Genomic DNA, 19915 nt, shown 5'->3' with positions numbered 1-19915 from the left:
GATTTAAAATGTATCTCTGTGTGTTGAGGAAAGAGAGAGAAACTTAGCCTTCAAATCCTCCACACTAAAAAACTGATGCAAACCCTGAGCCAAGGGGATGCAAAATGATACAGCCATTCTGGAAATGAGTTTGGAAGTTTCTAAAATTTTAATACATACAAAACAAGTGACCACTCATCCTACTCCTACACATTTACTCTGGAGTAATAAAAATTTATATTCACACCAAAACCTGTACATGAATGTTTATAGCAATTCTACTTATAATCATCAAAACCTACAAACAAATGATCTTCAAAGGGATAATGGTAAACAAATTGTGGTAAGTCAACACAATTCCATACATTACTACTGAGTAATAAAAATATTGAACTATTGATGTACTCAACCACTTGGATCAATCTCAAGGAAATGTTTCAAATGTTACAAATTCACAAATTTGTAAAAAAAATTTTGCATGATTTATTTGTATAGAATTCTCAAAAATACAAATCTATAGTAACAAAGCACTGACTTGTAGTTGCCAGAATTTAGGGGTAAAAGGAGGCTATGACTCAAAAGGAATTGCTTGAAAGCTTTGAGGGGGATTGAAAGAACTTTCTGTATCCTGATTTTGATGTTGACTATATATATTGTAAATGTGTTAAAGTTTATAGAGCTTTACACCAAAAAATAATAAATAAATTTACTAAATGCTCATTTGAAACAGTATTAAAGAGAATAAATATATTAGTGATCTAAACACTCTAATTAAGGGGCGCCTGGGTGGCGCAGTCGGTTAAGCGTCCGACTTCAGCCAGGTCACGATCTCGCGGTCCTTGAGTTCGAGCCCCGCGTCGGGCTCTGGGCTGATGGCTCGGAGCCTGGAGCCTGTTTCCGATTCTGTGTCTCCCTCTCTCTCTGCCCCTCCCCCGTTCATGCTCTGTCTCTCTCTGTCCCAAAAATAAATAAAAAACGTTGAAAAAAAAATTTAAAAAAAAAATAAATAAATAAACACTCTAATTAAAAGACAAAAGTTTTTAACACAATAAAAAAGCAAAATCACTTATATGCTATCTACAACAAAAACACCCCAGATATAAAGTAAGAGAATAAGAAAGGACATACTATGCAAATGTTCATCAAGTATAAGCTGGTGTGGTTATATTAATATAAAAGCAGATTTATAGATAAAGATGAATTTTCATAATGATAAGAGATCAATTAATAAGAAGATATAAAAATTCTGAATATAAATACTGCTAATAATATGGTTTCAAAGCACATTAAACAGGAACTGAGAAAACTGAAAGGGGGAATAGATATTAGATATAATTTGCAACATCAATACTTACGCTTCCAGGAACATGATGACAAAGACTTTGGCAGAAATAAAAGACTTGAATGATATCATCCAACCATCTTGACATAATTGATGCTTATATCACATTCCCCCCAAGAATAGCAAAATGTGTGTTTTTTTTAGGAGCACATAAAACATTCTCCAGGGTAGAATATATGTCATAAAACAAATCTCGATAACATTGAAAGGATACAAAGGATATTCTTGGACTAGGAGGTAATTAGATTAGAATTCAGATGATCTTGTACTTTGGCCAGGGGGTAGGCGTGGAGGGAGTAGTTGATTGCATTTTTTCTCTTTATGGTAAAAAAAAAATCTTGCCAAGTCAAAAATAAAATAAGGGCAACTACAGCATGAGCGCTTACTACTGGTTATATAAGTGCTAGATTTTATGAGTGCTATTATATAAGTGCTAGATTTTGAACTCTGAATAGGATGTGTTCTTTCCTCAGGACATACCTGTATATTTTTTTATCTATTCAGCACAGTTACTACTTATCATATGTTTTCTAATACTATTTATTTTACTAATTGATTTTTACAAAAATGAGAGTAATTGCTGGGGAATTGCCATGTTCCCAGAAATGGCAAATGAAAGAAGGGAATCCAAGTAAATTAAATTATTCTTATGTCTTTGAGCTATACTCAAACTGATCAGTCTATGCCTATTCCCCGGAGTCATGATAAAGTAGTTCATCTAACATCAATCTATTAAATAATTTCTCCACTAAAATAAGTTTCCCGGCATAACCCAGTGTGATGTCTCCAATGAGGAAAGGAAAAGCTGATTCAGAAGTAGTGGGTACTGTAAACACAGTCGGGCAATACTTGAATTTTCTTTGCCTTCATAGTCACGGTGATGAATGAAGGAGGGAACTAAAAATAACTACACAACAGATGGAAAGAAGCATAGCAACAGCACCTGGTTTCCTGCAATGTTTTTTGTGGATGCTAACCTGCACAAAGCATAATGAGCGAACTGATCCAACTTAAAAAAATGAGGCAGTGTTTGCAAAAATCTAGATATTAAAAAGTAACATAATAAGCATGGATGGCTTGCCCCTGGCTACTGGCTAAGATTTAAAATTCCAGGAGCTTAGGAACTCCAGCCAAAGGATGTAGTCTTTCTCCAGTGTCTGTGACAGGATCATGCAGCTGCTCCAAACAGCATGCACCACATGACCGATGTGTAGAATCGCTTCTTGGCACCACACCATCGTGTGAAATGTTACAACTTTGACATCACAGCCAAAAACAATATGAAATTAAATGAGATGTATAAAAACAAGCTTGTGCAAGCATGAGAACAGCTTTTGAAAAAATTAAATTCTTACTCCATAACCTACTCAGGCCAAAAACACAGTCTAACCATTCGGTTCCATTGTGACCATAAGTTCAGTGACAGCCTAAATCATCTAATTGTTGTCTCCTCTCACCTGCATTTTCCTGCTTTTACGTGGCCAGAGATACAGACACTATCCCATCAGGATGCTCTTGTGCTTTTGGGGCGCAGGGGACAAAAAAGAAAGATCTTAATAGCATTTTTCCCTTTATGATTAAAAAGTATCTTGCAAATTCAAACAAAGATTGAAACAAATGCGAACTATTGCTTGAGTGCCTATTACTACTAGTTATGTAAGTGCTAGATTTTATGAGGGTTGTCATACATAGCTGTGCAGTTGTGCGTGTGGGTACCTAGCCAAAGTACAACTGGGGGTTGAAATCTTCCCCCAAGACAAAGAGCTTCTTACTCCTAATTTGCCTGTCCGTGGGTAGTGCCTATTTCAATCTGGTTTCTGAGAAGCGGTGTCTTTTACTAAGTCACACAAATGTAGTGGCATTTGTATGCAAGCGGAAATCCTAAATGTGACAGACACTAACCAAATGTAAAAACAAACAAGATCTGGATAGATACAATCAGAACCAGGGAAATAAGAAAGAAAACTGCTGCAAGGGAAGGGTAAAGTTCTTACAAAAGATCCCGAAGGCTGGACGGACCTTGAAGGGCAGGTTGGATGCACAGAGAGAAGACTGTAGGCATCATGGGCATTGGAAGTAAATGGGACCATAACCATATGCCCAAGAGCTACATCACTCATTCACAACTGGGTGAGATGAGAGCTGTGCTCAAGAACTAAGAAGATACAATGTGTATCTCATTCATGTACTTTTATCACTACAGGACACACTTTAACATTTTTTAAGAAAACTATTCCAAAAAAGAGGAAAAATTTTTGTTTAACAGAAAGTATATTTTTGCTTTGAATTTTGCCTCACAACAGTACAATTCAGGGTTTTATAAAAATAAAAATTGTCAGAGGAAAGAATGGGTTGACTGCTTGTTGTTGTTAAGTAGAGATTCCACTAAATAGTCACATGAATGCATTCCATTCTAGGCAAATAGATTAAGTAAGGCAATCACAGACTATTAGGAAAAACATAAAAGACATAAGCCATGAAGATGGGCAATGTACCAATGTGAATGACTTTTAATATAAGAAAAATCATGGGGAAAATGCATTCTTTTTTTCTTTACATAGATGCAGTTGTTTAGAATAACTTGTAGATAACAAAACTCCCAACAGTAACACAGAATTTCTACCTTTCTTTGTAGTTTAAAATTCAAAGCCATGATTATCACACCATTTAAGTTCATCCATATAAGAAGCACCTTATTCAGCTTCTTCCATGCCTTTCATCTTTTTAATGATTGTTACCCCATCTCTTTCTTTTTAGTGTCTTCGTCTTCTGCTTGCCCTTCACTACATTTTCTCCCTCCTTAATGTCCAATGTCCCAAATCACTTCCTAACAACCAACCCTGTTAAAATCCAACCTAGTACAATGTTTTTATTACACTCAAATAGGCATAGATATGATGTTCAACTATTTCTGTGCTCACTGGATCCCTTTTTATTTTTATTTTTTAATCTACGCATCTAAAGTCATAAAATGTAGCCAGACTCAAACAGAGACAAAGAAAGTACCAGGATGGGAAGGACAACATAAATGAAGCCTTTTGAGGAATACAGCCATGTTTATGTTGTTGTCTCTGCTTAGAACACCAATCACCTATCACACCTCCCACATAGCTGTGTTTCCTTCCCTTCATTCTCTAACTTGGTGGCATTCCCTCTGCAAAGCCTGACCTAACTTCTCAATTAAGGGGCTCTCACTGCAGCCCATTTAACTACTTCTAAAGCACTTAGTGTGATTCCTTGGGGGAGAAGGATCAAGTACATCCCCATATCTACCATGAAAACAGGGTAGAAATGGAAGGAAAGAGGGAAGGAAGGAAGGAAGGAAGGAAGGAAGGAAGGAAGGAAGGGAGGGAGGGAGGGAGGGAGGGAGGGAGGGAGGGAGGGAGGGAGGGAGGAAGGAAGGAAGGAAGAAAGAAAGAAAGAAAGAAAGAAAGAAAGAAAGAAAGAAAGAAAGAAAGAAAAAGAAAGAGAAAGAAAAAGAAAAACGAAAAAAATTTAAGAAGAGAAGCCATTAAAAATATAATAGTTTAGGGGAACCTGGGTGGCTCTGTTGGTTGTGTCTGACTTCGGCTCAGGTCATGATCTCACAGCTTGTGACTTCAAGCCCTGTATTGGGCTCTGTGCTGACCATTCAGAGCCTGGAGCCTGCTTCCAATTCTGTGTCTCTCTCTTTCTCTGCCCCTCCCCGGCTCACGCTATGTCGATAGATAGATAGATAGATAGATAGATAGATAGATAGATAGATAGATAAAACATTGAAAAATAAAGCTTATTAAGTCATTTGAAGGAATGTTATGTAAGGAAAAAACCACCTTATTCTACATAACTTAGACAACAGAAAAGTGATCAATGGCAAAAAGATTCACAGGGGCAGTTTTTGACTCACACTAGAAGAAAGAACTTTATGAAATTATAGTTGTCTGAAATAGGATAAAGTATTCTGCTTTTTGTCTCTGGAAATATCCATATAAAGCCTAGAAAATTATTTTCAAGAGACTGTGTGAGATTTATATAGTAGATAGTAGTTGGACCATATTGACTTTGAAAATACTTTTAAGCCTGGACTATATTCTTTTGTTGCATTTCAACATCCAGGAAGGACAATACATTGGTTAAGGCTCTATATTTCTCTCTCTGTCTCTCTCTCTCCCCCACCCTCAGCCATTTAGCCCTTCACAGAGGGTAGTATTTTCAACAAATATTTATTTTATAAATCTGCATTTGTCTTCTGAAAGAACAAAAAACTTTTCATGAAATCCTTATGGTAAGTTATCACGTTACACAGATTGACATCTGAAAACAGTTTTAAAAAGTACAAGGGAATGAGACATACCACAAGCAAATATTTTTATGCCTACTGTACATGAGAGAAAAAGAAATTCAAAATATATGAACCATATTTCTCAGAAAAATGTCTGTGATGCATAAGCAAAAGCTATGAGTAGACTACATACAAATAATTATGATAATTTCTAAATACAGTCATTAAACATTTATATCATGTTTTTAGCTTGTTATATGTGGATATATCTAGATTGTTTTGTGTTGATCAAAAGTTGTGTGACCTTTTTTTTGCCAATATTTGGAATTTGGCAAAACTTAAAGTGAATTTTTCCACTATTTATTAAGCCCATATGAATTTCAAGGATTATTTATGAGAATGGTTTGATTCATTTGGAAGGTTCCTACTGATGGATTTGTTTATAAAAGCATGTTAATGCCTAGAAAATGTACTCAATTAAATTTTTCAGATGAATTTTTCCATCAAAAGGAGCACTAATTCTGAACGTATCCTAAGGACTGGGCTTCTAATCCCCCTTTGGCCTCGTTTCCTTAGCAGATCAGCCATTTCCCGAACACCCACTCCATGCCAGGGACTTCACATGTGTACCAAGGGAGTCCTGGCTGAGTTTGTTCCCTATGAAATTTCTTTTTCGATTGAGAAAAGATTAATTAGGAACTGGACTGGGCTTGATGTAGCCCCATGTGAACTAGACAGCCAATGTCCCACAGATGGTCTTACTTAAGACTAAATAACCTAGATTTTAGGAAAACAAACTGGTGTTCGACTACTGTGGGAACCGGGCACTGTGTTGGTGATGCCATAGGACCAAACTGAGAGTCTTGCCAAAAGAAAATGATGATGAAAATCTAGTCTTTTCTATAGACCTTGAAAGAATGCTTTTCATCCTAAAAGTGCCAGAGTTCAAAATCATGGGCACACTTTATTAAAAAGAGCCTGAAGACATGAAGCTATGCATAACTGCTAATTGCCACAAGCTTCTAAACACAAAAGAGACTTAGATCTACCCCTTAATTGTAGTGTAGGGAAAAGGTTGTACGTAATTTTATGGATAAATGCAAACAAATGTTGAGTAGCTTTAAAAAAGGACATTTCTTTTTCATGAAAACTGTGTATTAAATTGATGATTCAACTTTCATTGGAAGCCATCTTAATTTTTTTTATTTTTCTTAGAAGCTAATTCAATCAAATGTTGTGGCACTGAATACTTTTGCCCATCTCTCTACCCCCAATAAATTGTAAACATGTTAGTGGTATTTTATTCACTCATGACACACATGGCAGCCCCCCATGCTCTATTACACTTTGCTTTATATCAGCTGCAAACTATGAGTCAACAACTCACACAGCTTTAAATAATATGGTTTGTGAAAGGAGGCACTATGCATAGCAGTCACCATTTTACATGCAGAAAGCCTGGCAGATTGACATGAGGATTGAAGATCTTAAAAAATCAAGAGATGATATTTATGATTTTGAATCTTTCAGTTCCAAGAATTGTTGTTGCTGTTGTTTTTAACCCACTAAGTTACTAGCTTCCTCATCTCTGTCTTCTTTTTCTCATGTTTTTCTTTTTCCAATCCCAGTTGTTACAAGGTTCTCCTGGAAATGTAACCTTTATAATATGAATGATATTTTAGAACAAGATCAGATTCAGTAACCAGAATCTGATCCATTCTTTCACTGCTCGTGTAACATAATAGCACCTATCATGTGTCAGAACAAAACAGGAAGGTAAATAAAACACCTCTCCACCTTCAAGTTATACACAACACAATGGGAAAAGATCTTGAAAGTTTACTTAACTATTTTTTAGTCTACAAATTGTTTCAATGGCATGACCATTCAAACATGACCCAGTTTGTCCAGGAGTTGGGTTGGGGGCAGAGAATGAAATCAAGGAAACAGTATATAAGTCAATGCCACTATCGACCTTTGACCATCATGGAATTCCAGGAATAAGGAAGATGCTTGAGCCAAGACTTGAGTGTTTACTTGACTTCCTTCCTTCCCTTGTAAACTTCTCATCTTCTTTGTCCATGACACTCTGGCTTTTCCCACTTTGCTCCTCTTTGCCTTATTTCCATCATATGGTAAGCTTCTTGAGGGCATAATGATGGATTCTTTTTCCTTTGGGTCCTCACCAAGTTACCCACTACCACACTTGGTACATAAGTGCTTAGTGAACATTTTTTGAATTCTAAAGTTTGCACTAATGAAAAGGAAACTATAAAATATTATCAAAGGAGCAAAACAAAACTTTCAAAGGATACTTGATGTTAATAGTATCTCTATCAGAGAGCAAGGTGTTTGTACTTAATTTCCTACAATGTCATACATACAACGTAAGCCTACTCAGTTGAATTTTCCACTGGTCAGCTAATGCATGTGCAGGGGCACTGAAACAAATGAGGAAGAGACAAAGAAGCACTTTGAACAGCTTACAAATTACTCCTCAGATAATCTGGAAGATAAAATCCATTTTTATTTCAGCACATGTGGCAGATATTGAAGGTTGCCTAGCACAAGCCATTTCCCTCCTCTTGCTCTAGTGGCCATCCTTACCTCTTCATGATAATCTGAAGAGGCAAGCTATTCAAGTTACCAGCTTCACTTTCCAGTAGAGGAGACATAAGGGGATTTCACAGAGAGGCTTTGGGTGACCATTTTTATTCCCTGATTGAAAGAGCAAGACCCACAAGGACATTTCTCTCACCCAGCATCTTCTTCCTTTTTGTCTTTCCGTGGGTTCTGTCCTCAAGCAGTGACAGTCATCTTGTAACTGAGAAAACATGCCGAGGATGAAAGGCAACACACAGAGCCTGGCAAAGAACAAGGACTGAAGAAGCCTAGGCCTCTCATTGCTGGACTTCTGAAGTAAGATAATGTAAATCTCCATTGTTTCAGTGACATTTATCTGAATGTTCTGTACTGTGTATGAGGTGCTCTGCTAGAAACTTTGTATGCATCAGTTCATTCTACAATTAAAACAATCCTGTGAGGAGATGTCTGCATTTCCAGAGGAAATTGGGCCTCTTGGGCCTCGGGGAGGCACGTTTCCATCCCCATGTCATAATAAATGGCGGGCTCTGGGTTCAAAACCACAACCGTCTCAGAGAGGACAGTTTATACTTTAACTATACATTTACACTTACTAATTGGCTCACTTCTCATTTCTTAATTTGAAAAGGAAATCATGCACAAGCGACTAGTTCAATGCAATGCATCTTTACTTTAAAAAGATGGCATAAGACAACAATGTGGCGGAGAGGTCTTGGGAGATGCCTGACAAATCAGGACTTGTCATGATGAAGAGTTTTTTATTTCACACCCTATAACCTGGTAAGGTACCACAATTCGCCAAGAGACTAAATCTCACCTGAACTCTGGGATTATGAATTTTTAGCATCAGTAAGAGCAGTTGCATAGGAGGCACTCAATAAATATCCATGTATGGATGAAAAAGGGGATGAATGCCAACTATAGGGCTAAGTGAGGAAGTACTCACATTAGGTTTCAGACAAATTAATTCTCAGAGTATCCATAGGAGGCTCAAGTAGCCAGAAGTATATGACGTGTTCTTGAAAGAAGGAATAAAGGGAGAGGAGGAGTAAGAGAAGGAGCCTAAGAGAAGTCCTTACCATAATTTAACTGCAGCCATATCTGAATATTGTAGCACTGTTCCAGATCCCTCAGATCACTCTCATTGACTTTTAGGGTCGCAGCAATTACACAGACAAGAGCACATCTAGTTCTGTGTGTGTGTCAATGGCTTTCCTGATCCTGGCTTCTGAGCTCTCTTAACGCCTGTGTTTGGAGACATGACCCTTGTATCTGGACCTTCTTGAGGCTGTCTGGCTCCTTGGGTGCTTCCACAGATACTCTTATTTGGTCATTGACCCACCTGCTTAGGCTTACACTGATTTTCTGATTTTTAGATCTCCATCCTGACTTTAGTGTTCAATACTCCTTTTCCTTTTCTCTTTACATTACTCTCTCCTAAGAGTTGCCTCTGGACCTATGTCCCAATCTATGTCGTTTGTATTCTATCTCATTCCAATTTGCGATGTTCTGCATAGTGTGTCTTCCCCAAAATCACATGCTGAAATCCTAACACCCAATGCTGGGCCTTTGGGAAATGATTAGGTCATGTGGATAGAGCCCTTGTGAATGGTATTACTACTCTTATAAAATAGGTCCCCCAGAGTTCTCCAGCTCCTTCTATCATATGAGGATACAAGAAGAAGTCTGCAAACTAGAAGAGGGCCCTCATCCAACCAAGCTGACACCGTGACCTTGGACTTCCAGCTTCCAGAACTGTAAGTAATATGCTATTTATGAGCCACCTAGCCTGTGGTATTTTGTTATAACAGCCCCGAAAGACTAAGACACTATTCATTCTCATTCAAGGTACTGCCTGAACCTTAGCTAAAGCCCACCAATGCAGTGGTTCCCAGAGTGGGACCAGCAGAATAAGCATCACCTGGAAAGTGGTTAGAAATGTGTGCTCTTGGGCCCTACACCAGACCTGCTGAATCACAAGTCTGGGAATGTAGCCCCACAATCTGTGTTTTAACAAGTCCTTCAGTGGAGTCTCATGGGTGCTGAAGTTTCAGAACCACTTTGCAAATGATACTAATGGATATTTATTTTGAAAGAAACACATTTGTCTTTATGGTTTAGGTTCAGAAACTATGAAAAGCACTTGTATTCAATCACTGCAAAGAGGAGATAATAGACTGAGTTATAGGGCTCAGTTTGGGCTTGAAAGCAAAGCCTGAGATAAGAAGTAAGATGCAGGTGGTTTAGGAAGCAGACAGAGGTCACTGTCAACAGCAGCAAAATTCATCTTTGCTAGAGCCTCTTAGATGAGTACAGATAGATTTGAAGCTTACTTTCAAATGTGCAGTTGAGGCAGAACCACCCCTGCTAACCCACAGACCTCAGTATTAGTTGGGATCACTCTGCCTGACCTGTGGGCATGATAAGAAACGCTTGACTGTTACATGACACTGAGTTTTGGGGCAGTTTGTTTTGCAGGAGCAACTGATTGATACAAGTGGTAATTTCTTGTCTCTATTAGCCAATCTTAGACCTACATTGTTGTCTCTGATAATTACCCCTTAACTGAGAAGAGAGAAAATTTTAAGCTTTCTGAAGAGGTATCATGTTGTAGAATCTAGGCAAACAGAGGCAGGAGTGGTAATAATAATAATAAAATAATAATAAGTAATAATAATAAACAAAGCACACACAACATTTGTACAATTATGGACATGCTATTTAACCTCTCTGAGCCTTTGTTTCCTCATCTGAAATATGACAATTATTCTACTATATCATGGTGCTCTCTCAGAATTTAATAAGATAATGCAGGCAAAATATTTGGTAGGTTATACAGTTACAAAGATTTATTCAAGGGTTTCCTATGTGCCAGCCACTGTGTTCAAGGCAATCAGGTGGAAACATTCTGTTTTAATCCTCACATTACTTATAAGGAAACTAAGGCTTAGTGGGTTTAAATAAGTCATCCATGGATATACATTTAGAAAATGGCAGAGCCCTTGAAGTCTCTCTCTTACTCCAAAACCTATAATCTTAATTTCCACAGTTAGCATCTTCATCCTCTTTCTTTCCTTACATTTCTTGCATTCTGTGCAGTCCTATTCGTATTTATCGTCAGAAGAAAACCATTCTTCTATAGCTGGTAAGTCAAATGCGCAAACTAAATGCTTACTCTGAAAGCAGAGGGTCACTTACCACTTTTGAAAAGCAGACTTGGTGGCACCCAGGTATACCCTCAAACCAGTGGTAAATGTTTATCAAATGTTTACCAAACCTGGTAAATGTTTATCAGTTAGCTCACCTCCTCATCCCCAACCATTTGTAACAGTTGCAGATTTTCATGGTGTAAATATCACCAGGATTGATTTCAAACCATCAACCCAGGGGTCACTAATCACAGTTTGGGAAGAAATGTGCATAAGGGGCCTTCAGGAATTGCTATGGCATACAACTGCCTCAAACCCACTACATAAAGGGACTACTCACATCTAGGAAGAGTCAAAAGACTAAGTGTAGGCCAACTCAACTTCCCTTCGAATGCCAGAGGCAGTAATCAGCCTGAGGGGTTATAACTTTGCAAATAAAAATTGCCTCAGAGCCAAGAAAATTAATACTACTGTAACGCAGGGCCTAAGTGTTAGAGTAGAAACAGTGGCGCCCAGTGATGAGCCAAAGAGATGGTATAAGCTATCGCAAAAAGGGATCCAAAGTCAATTTTTTAAAAACTTGTGCCTACTCTATGCATACACACACACACAAACATATACACACATGCACACACACACACACACACACACACACAAATCTATATACTAGAATAAAGTGTGGGCCATCAGTTTTCAAGTTCTGCTTCTCTATGACTCAAAATTTGACTGATTAGACTCTGTGAAGATTGTATGCAAAATAATTATTCAGGAATCTTCAAAATAAATTCTGCACATGTAGCCTTTATCATGGTCCTGTGAAACAATATTATCTTCACTGTAGCAAAACAAACTCTTAAGTGACAAAATTCTAATGATGTCTTCATTCCCCGTTATCCTTAATTAACCCAAGATAGCAAGCCAAATGTCTGCTTTGAATTTCAAGCTGCATTTTTTGGTAGATTCTATATTCCTTTGAATACAAAGGTGCCCTGGTTGAAAATGTTAATCTCCAAAGCAGTATTAGTTACTAAGCTACCAACTCTATTTCCATGGTTTTAAAAACTACCTCAGACAGAGATTTGGAATGAAGATCTCCAAAATCTGGGATCAATCAAGAAATCACTCCTTAAAAATCTTGTTAGCTTCATTAAGTGTTTCCATCTAAAAAATGAGTTTTACTTTAGAACAATTCCAAATCCTCCGAATTAATTTTCCATTTTCCTTTTCACTGTTCCAGCACTTCTTTTCATATATGCCTCTGTTTTTTCCAGCCTGGCAGATGTTTAAAAATTTTAATGAGTAAATTCAAGTTCTTAAGTTAATTCAGAGGGTAGGATTAAACCAATCTATTCTGGCCAACAAATTATCACTTTAAATTAAATCACCAAGAAACCAGAGTCCATATCCCTATAAAAATCAGAAAAATACACCAGAGGCTCTCTAAATATTTCATTTTTTTTTTGGAATTTTCTGTTGCCAGTCTTCATAATCTATATAAATGCAGGGGTTTTGCCAAGGAATATAATCTCAGATGGTCAGCTGTCCAGATCTTATCAAAGTCCATCTGAAGGAAAGTGATACTTACAGCATATGGTCGGAAGCATACACAGGCACCCATTCCTGTAAATCAAGGATTTCTACCTTGTGTTTTAGAATTCTACATTTGGGTTTCAAGAACAAGGGCAGACTGAAGTGGCAGATTTCAGAGTCTCTTACTCCCACATATATTAAGGGAGTTTGGTTTAAAATGTTTTTTTAATGTTTATTTTTGATAGAGAAAGACACACAGAGTGAGAGTGGGGGAGGGGCACAGAGTGAGAGGGAGACAGAATCTGAAGCAGGCTCCAGGCTCTGTGCTGACAGCTCAGAGCCAGACGTGGGGCTCGAATTCACGGACCATGAGATCATCGACATATGATGCTTAACCAACTGAGCCATCCAGGTGCCCCAAGGGAGTTTGGTTTTATATAATGGGATTCTACCAGAGATTTCACTGGAAAAGAATGGAAGGATTCTGCTGCTTAAAAAAACATGTAAAGACTAGTGTTGTAATAATGCTACATTTTATATTTAAATCAATCCTGAGCATCAGAAATCTTTGTTATTATACTATACTATATTGATTCCAAGATATTAATGACTTTGATGATTGTTATTAAGGAGAACACCAAGAAACTACACTGTGAAACCTTTAACACAGTTGCTGTGAGTAGTCACTAAGCTCTCTTTCCAGCACGTATCTCAGTGCTCCCCATATATAGCAACACTTGAAAAACTATTTCAGAGTTAAGGGATAAGCAGAGCTTTACTTCACGATATTGGAGAAAGCATACCTAATCATATATACCTTTTAACTCCTGCCTCCTAGAAACCTGAAAACCAAACGGATGTCTCAGAGATAACCAGTTTATGTAAATAACTTTATGACTTAAGGTTCTGGCTTCTACTTTTACTTTTAATTAAAATTAAGTAATTTTATGTTTTCTTCCTATATTAATTTATATTTTTATCATGCTACTTTTTTTTTTAGTATTTTACCATATGTTATATTATTTAAGATATAAGTGTGATTAATATAACAGAGATCTGAAATAGCTAGTCAGAAATGTAGTTCTATCTCATACGAAAGGGCTTTGCTCCACGAGATCCAGGGACCTGGGCTCCCTCTATCTTGCCATGCCCCCAAGCCTAGAGTGTGGTGTTCATCTGTGCAGTCTGTGATGGGATGTCCCCTTGTCCTTATCCCATGCAGCAAGAGGAAGGCAGGGCTGGAAGAGGAGCACCGCTTGTCTCCTTATGACACCACCGGAAGTTGTACATGTCAATTCCACACATGTCACATTGGCCATATCTAGTCACACATACAATCTTTATCACTGTGGGTTCTATTGATACAAAAAAAGAAGGAAAGAATAGATACTGAAAGAAGAAAAGAAACATTCATTTTCTCTTTATTATAGCCTATATCATTGGTTCTCAAACATTAGCAGGCACCAGAAGCATGCCTATTTAAAATACAAATTTCTGGGCAACCAACACTGGCTTTCTCACTAAAATTTCAAGGATAGAGACCTGATAATCTGTATACTTAATAATCATTCCAGATGATTTTGATCATTGGGTATATTTGAGAAATCATAGAGTAAATTATATTGCTTTACCTCTTTATTGCTAAATGCAGCCCTACTGTAACTCCAACATCATCTTTGACAATAGCTGGTGTCATGAGGAAAGAGCACATTAACAAATAACTACACTGCAATATGTCAATTGTCATTTTGGAGGCAAGTGCAGATTGCTCAAGATAATGAATAAAGCGGTGGCATCATGGACATCTCAGAAGAAAGAACAAAGAAGCCCATGTCATTTGGGGAAATAATATAGGTCTCCTCCACCCCAATTTCTCCTAATACCATCTTCATGCTATTATCAAGGTGGGATATAGACTGACATCTCTCCAGAAGGCCTCTTCATCAGCTCCCCATGATTTTGCCTGGTCATCACCAGAATGAATCTCCCCTGCTTAAGTTCTTAAGCCAGATCACTCAGAGAAACAAAGGCAAACTTCTCATAGACAGGCTAGACTAGGTTTACCAATCCTGTGGGTTATATACAAGCAGACATCATGGCCAGAATAAACAATGCTCCCTCCCAGGGCTCCATTAGCCAATTTCCAATTTGCTCCAATAAGTTTGCACTTAATCACATTAGTTGTGTGTTTAAACTCCATGGCATTCTAAAGTATGAGTATTTTCAGTTGAAAATTATTTCTAACTTTACAAAGAAATGATGAGAAATTTGAATAATATTAGAGAAATATATTTAATGCCACATCTGGGGGGCTCACACATATTCCAGAAAACAAGATCTATTTATCCTTCTATCTTCAGACTACAAAACAGGCACTTTCAAAACTGTATGTACCAGGAGGTTAACAGTACAGGCTGATATACATAGCTAGTGTGGGGTTAAAGCTATGTCACTACGTTGATGATCTGAAGGGAAAAAAAAGTAGTCCCATTACAGGTCTCCTAGTGGACCTTCACATAAAAAGGAGTCATAAGAAAGCAAAATCTTCTGAAACATAGAACCTTTATAACCAAAGTAAATCAAACTAGTAAAAAGGATTTGCGAGTGGTGCTCAAGTATGTACATTCAAAATAAGCAGGCCCAGACTATCCCTAGTATTAAAAAACAATTACATTGGATTTGAGTCCTTGCTTTATGTACATCTATAACACTTAAGGTGATATTAGATTTATAACTGAAATTAGTTTGGGATACACACTTTTAAAACACACAGTCCTTTCTATGAATTAAGGCTTAATCTCATTTTCTATTGTGGATTTGGCATATAATACAGTCACTAGAGAAAAAATAATTCAAGAATATTTAACCATTACTATTTCTGCATTGAAATACAATGAGTATTAACTATTGTAAATTAGGAAATAAAAGCATCATATTATTAATATGACAGAATTATTTATCAAAAAAAAATTCCAAACAATCAACATAAAAATTACTAGACTTGCTAAAAAAAGTCATTAAGTGGATGACTACCAGAAAATAAGCAAAAATAAACAATTTTTTCATATGTAAGCAATTGATATTTAGAAAATAAAATAATAAAACACTAATTTAAATATAAAGAAAATATAAAATATTAATATAAAATGCTGGGAACAAAAAAATATTAATTTTAAGGAATGCTTAAAAAAGTAAAAGTCTAAAATTTTACTGAAAGATGTGCAAAATATTTGAATAAGTGTTGAACCAAATTATGTTCACTATTTGTAACACTCAATATTGTAAAAAATGTTGATTCTCTACATATTGATTTTCTACGGTTATCCAATATAATTCCAATAAATGTCAAAATGGAATTTTTTGGTATGTATTGAGTTGATTCTAAAGTTTATTAGAAAAATAAATAAACAAAATAAAGAAATGTTGGGGTGTAAATGAGCAGGAGAGTGTTTGTTAGCACTTTCAGATTTTAAAGTATAGCATGAAATAAAAATAAAATAATTACGATGGTTAATAAATGCACAATGAAATAAAAGAGATGTTGAAAATAGAATTATATATAAAAGCACATATCCTAAGGAATCAGGAAGACTCTTTAATAAATGGTGCTAGAGTAAGGGCTTATAATATAGAAAAAAATATAGTCTCTATATTACTTGCCAAAAAACTGTAATGGTTTAAAAAGCTGATTTTAAAAATTAAAACTATGTTTCAAAAAATAAAGAAAATACAGGTAAATAGGTATATGGTTAGGAAAGAGAAAAGACTTTAAAAAACAAAATAAAAATAAAAAGATCAGCTGATTCACTTTATAAAAATTTAAAGTTTTATGTTTAAAGAACACAATAAAAACATTAAAAGGAAGCTGACAAGCTAAGGACAAAAGATTCATAAAATAGATAGCTGGAAGTGGGGAGGCTGATATTCTTGATAAATACAAAGTGCTTAGAAAAACAGAAATACCTTTAAAGAAAAATGGCCAAATGTAATTTTAAAAGAAAAAGAAACACAAATGACCATTAGGGAAGTAAAAAAATCTTGCCCCATCAATAATCAAAATCCTACACATTTAAACAAGGATGATGTACATGTACATGTTTCAGTTTGGCAAAGACAATTGTATACATAACACATATTTATTAAAACCCTTGAAAACTCATTTATAAAACAAAATACGAACTGAAAAGAGGCAAACATATCCAGGCTCATATATACTTAAAAGGGGTTCTGAACACCAAATTTCACTCTCATAATCCTCTGGGACACCAGCTGGGTGTCCTACAATTCAACTCAATTCTGACACTATTTACCTGAAGATAGCTTCAGATTCCACAGGTTAAGGGACTGCCCTCTACTCCCACTTCAGACATCAATCACAAATCCAGGTAATCACCTGTGCTTCTGGCTGACCAGCTGTAGATCAGAGATTCCAAAAGACCCCTCCTTAGATTCAATTAATTTGCTAGAGCAGTTCACAGAAGTCAGAGGAATATTTTACTTACTAGATTACTGGTTTAGTAGAAAAGGATGTAACTCAGGAACAGCTATCTATCTAACAGCTATCAATCTTCTAACAGGAAGAAATGTATGGGACAAGGTATGGGGAAAGAGCAAGGAGCTTCCATGCCCTCGCCAGGTGCACCAATCTCCCCAAATCACCACATATTCACCAACCTGAAAGCTCTCTGAACCCTGTCCTTTTGGGTTTTCAGAGGTTTCATTACATAGGCATAACTGATTAAATCATTAGCCATTGGAAAATGATTCAACCTCCAGCACTTCTCTCCTCCCCAGAGGTCAGGGGGGTTGGTTCTGAAAGTTACAATAAATACTCTAGTCAGATGGTTGGCTTCACTGTCAATTAGCCCCACCCTCAGATGTGCTCCCAAAGTCATCTCATTAACATAACTGAAGACAACTTTATGACTTTCATCACTTAGGAAAGTCCAAGAGTTTTACAAGCTCTGTTCCAGAAACAAGGACAAAGACCAAATATATATATTTCTTATTATAAATCACAATACGGCAATACTATAGAGGAAAAAATCTGATGTAGAAGCATATTTTTGACATGGGAAAATGGCAAAAAGCTAACTGAGGAGTAAAAACCAGGTTACAAAATAGCATGTCAAAAACAAATCCCTTAAATAGATACACAGCTGAAAAGACCTATAACAAAATGTTAATTGTGGTAGTCTCTGGATGACGAAATTATCAATAGTTTATTTCATTCTTTGTTTTTCAGATATTTTGCATTGAAAATATTTTCCATTTAGAATCAGGCAGAAATACTAATCCAGAGACAGAAATTGTGAGGACACCTGCAATAGTTAATTTTAAGTGTAAACTTGACTGACTGTGAAATGCCCAGATTCAACATTATCTCTGGACGTGAGGGTGTTTCCAGATGAGGTTGGCATTTGAATTAGTGGACTCATTAAAGTAGATTGCCCTCCCTCAATGTGAGGGGGTCTCATCCAATCCATTGAGTGTCTGAATAGAATAGAGGGTGGAGAAAAGAGGAATTTTGTTTTTTTTTTTCTGCCTCACTGATTGAGCTGGGACCTTGGATTGGGATGTACACCACTGGCTTCCCTGGTTTTCAGACCTTCAGACTGAGACTAAATCACACCACTAGAATACCAACTTTCCTGGGTCTGCAAGCTTGTAGACCACAGTTTGTGGGACTTCTCAGCCTCCATAATTATGTGAGCCAATTCCTAATAATAAGTCTATACCTATCTATATACAGATATATGTAAGACTATTCATATATATTTGCTCTTACATATATATATATGTAAGAGTATATATATATATTTACTCTTACATATATATATGTAAGAGTATATACATATATATGTACATACATATGTATATACATACACATGTATGTACATATATATGTATATACTCTTACATATATATATATATATATATATATATATATATGTACACTGGTTCTGATTTCCTAGAGAACCTTATCGAATACAACACCAATAAAGTAAATGGATTCCCGTCCTCTTGATTTAACCAAGAAAGTTAGAAAGTTAGTTATTAAGCTAAAGCAAGTAATCCAGCTGTTTAGTATCACTCAAATAAATATCTAGATAGGTGTCTCAGTTTTTCACTTGAAAATTATTTGTCTGATATTTTGTGGGCACAAGCTGATCTGCAGGTTCAGAATGTGTCCAAGTACCATTGACCATGTCATTAGATCCATATATGAAACAGAACAGCTGACATTCCTCGTTATCCTGCTGTGCCTCAAAAGATCACATAAATCATTTCACCAAAATCAAAGTGGTGGCCATTCTCAGCCATCCTCTGCTACCACTGGGTGTGGCCAAGAGAGGTATTGATTCAGTTACCAACTGAGCAACAAACTGGAAAGTGAAAAATCCAATCGCTTGAACTGGGAAAGAATGAAAGAATCACGCATGGCTTAGAAGGAACTGGAAAGGTTACACTTCACCAATTCTGGAGCTGTTGGAGATCTGCCTTTGCGCTAAAGCTGCTCATAGTTTCTTCTGTATTAGCTGAAGTTGATGTCAAAGAGTGATAAATTCTATAACTCCTATTTCTGTATGACTCCACCTCCCTTATCTTTGTTCACAAGCACTGCTTTGCACTTGCCTATTGCCACGACCTTGTGATCCACCTTCTCTCACATCTTTAATCTAGAAGTCTTCAAAGTGAGGCCCACACCCCTCCCCTCCCACCCCTGGGGCTAAGAGGTGGATCTCCTAGAGCATTGGAAGAAATATTAGATTTCCTTTTTATACTTATGTTTATCCTTAAAATTTAATTCACATAAAATAAGAAAGAACACATTTCTTCATATAAAATAGGAAGTTAATATATATTACCTGAAACTGGGTTCGCCTCTTGGTGGGTGTCGAGCCAAAAGACAACAACCAAGCCAAAGAAACAGAAAAGGAAGGATTTTACCTGCAACAAGTAAAGTAGAACACAGGGGATAAATCTCAAAGTAGTGTCTCCTGGAAAAAATAACTGGGGAAGCTTTAAGCTAAGGATGCATACACATTC

The 19915-nt window shown here is 36.6% G+C and overlaps 1 long non-coding RNA gene across 11 annotated transcripts in view; it reads right to left on the bottom strand.

The window, feature by feature from the left end:
* LOC147581049 (uncharacterized) overlaps positions 1–19915 on the bottom strand; it is a 530577-nt gene that overhangs the window by 361458 nt on the left and 149204 nt on the right. For all 11 annotated transcript variants that reach the window (XR_015251357.1, XR_015251355.1, XR_015251346.1 and 8 more), the window contains exon 2: positions 19735–19816. This is a non-coding gene — a long non-coding RNA (uncharacterized LOC147581049). The remainder of the gene's footprint in view (positions 1–19734; positions 19817–19915) is intronic.

The sequence above is a fragment of the Puma concolor genome, chromosome B2, assembly GCF_028749965.1.
Source record: "Puma concolor isolate L17-30 chromosome B2, mPumCon1.1.hap2, whole genome shotgun sequence".
NCBI classification, from domain to species: domain Eukaryota; kingdom Metazoa; phylum Chordata; class Mammalia; order Carnivora; family Felidae; genus Puma; species Puma concolor.
The sequence above is the reverse complement of the archived record's forward strand: the minus strand, read 5'-3'. Positions and strand labels throughout refer to the sequence as shown.